Genomic DNA, 1,883 nt, shown 5'->3' with positions numbered 1-1,883 from the left:
TTTTTTCTCTACATCTTGCTCAATTTCTAAGGCTACATCACTCATATATATATTTTCAGCTTTGTGGCTGCACTTGTTGATAAATTATTATTATTATTATTATTATTATTATTATTATTATTATTATTATTATTATTATTATTATTATTAATATCATCATCATTATTATTGTTATTGATTAGAACTGGAAAATAATATTTGTCCTTTAATTTGCATAAAAAGCTAATGCACTTACATTTTTATGTCATTAATATTAAAGGCATGATGTCATTTATCGTAAGTGTTCCTTGATCATTGTTTTTGAAATATACTTCTATATAACTGCATAGATGATTTATCCTTTAAGATTTTAAAGTTACATTAAGAGTGTAGTAAGGTGGTAAATATCACTGCTACTCTGGCATTCAGTCTATTCCTGATGAAATTTGTTGAGGTTCTGTGTTAGCTTGTTTTGTGATCTCAAGAGGCACTGCTCTCAGCCACTGATATAGATGTTTGGGTAAATTTTTGCTTAACAGAATTCTCTAGATTTCAAGGTAAAACTAGTGGTACTATTTTACTTCTTCACCATAATGCTTTATTGAAATGAGTGTTCCATTTTCATTATGTGATATATTTTGAAAATAAGGTTTTACTCAGTATATTTCTGTTGCTGTTCCCTAGTTTCAGAAATGATTTTTATAATTAGAACTTGGCTAGGTGCACATGTCATTTTCTTCCCTACCTTCTATCCCAAGTAGTGTGTGTGTGTGTGTGTGTGTGTGTGTGTGTGTGTCAGCAAGGACTGTATATCAGGAGGACAGTCCACACCAATGAGCAAGCTGGTCATTGTGTAAAGGCAGTGTTGCCAAGTGACTAAAGAGATAAAGCACTCAGCTCTGAAGAATGTGAGTAGAGGTGCAATTTATCCACCTATGCAGCTTTTTATTTACATGTATGTTGCCAAGATGGGTATTCAGTGATGTTCAGCAATGGACTGTTGAAATAATTCCATGTGGAATAAGGATTTGTCCTTTTTTCCACTTTCCTAAGGATCTTGAGAGGTGAGATAATGGTTTTGTAGAGTCAGTAGTTCCTCCTTATTTTGTATGATCAACTCCTATCTACCTGAGGTCTGTGTCTTTGATAGTGTACTGGGCTTTCAGGTGGCAGGTTATGTATCAGGATAATGGTTATGCGGCATCGTGACCCAAGTACTTGTGGTCATTCTTTGAATTAAGCTTATAAGTTCTCATGTACTGAAGTGTTGTGTGAAAGTGGTTGCAGCGTGGAATTATATGCCACAATGTGTTGGCTCACTTATCATGCCGATATTCAAGTCCACTCTGCACTAATATCCTAGCAGTATGTTTAAGTATTATGATAAACATCTTATAGGCATCAAATAAGCTGAGATATGATTCCCAGACATGACTATCCAGGTCACATGGTGGCTATCTAGGTGAGCCTGTGAATGCTGATTCCCATATATTATTCTATTTGTCCAGAGCCCCAATGCCATTACTTGTGACTTATAACCCAACCTTGTGATTCAACCTGGTAATTGTTAAGCTAGCAAACAATGATCGGGTTTTCTCTGTGTCTTATATGACATTGAGTACTATATCAAGTATGGCAAATACACTCGTAAGATGAATTTAATTTATGGATGACATCATGGTGTGCTGTTAAGCAAAACCACTGATTAGCTTCAGATGATTTTACTGTTATATATATATATATATATATATATATATAAAAAAAAAAAAAAAAAAAAAAAAAAATATATATATATATATATATATATATATATATATATATATATATATATATATATATATATATATATATATATATATATATATATATATATATATATATATATATATATATATATATATATA

The sequence above is a fragment of the Scylla paramamosain genome, chromosome 12 (assembly GCF_035594125.1).
Source record: "Scylla paramamosain isolate STU-SP2022 chromosome 12, ASM3559412v1, whole genome shotgun sequence".
Taxonomy (NCBI): domain Eukaryota; kingdom Metazoa; phylum Arthropoda; class Malacostraca; order Decapoda; family Portunidae; genus Scylla; species Scylla paramamosain.
This window is presented reverse-complemented; position numbering follows the sequence as displayed.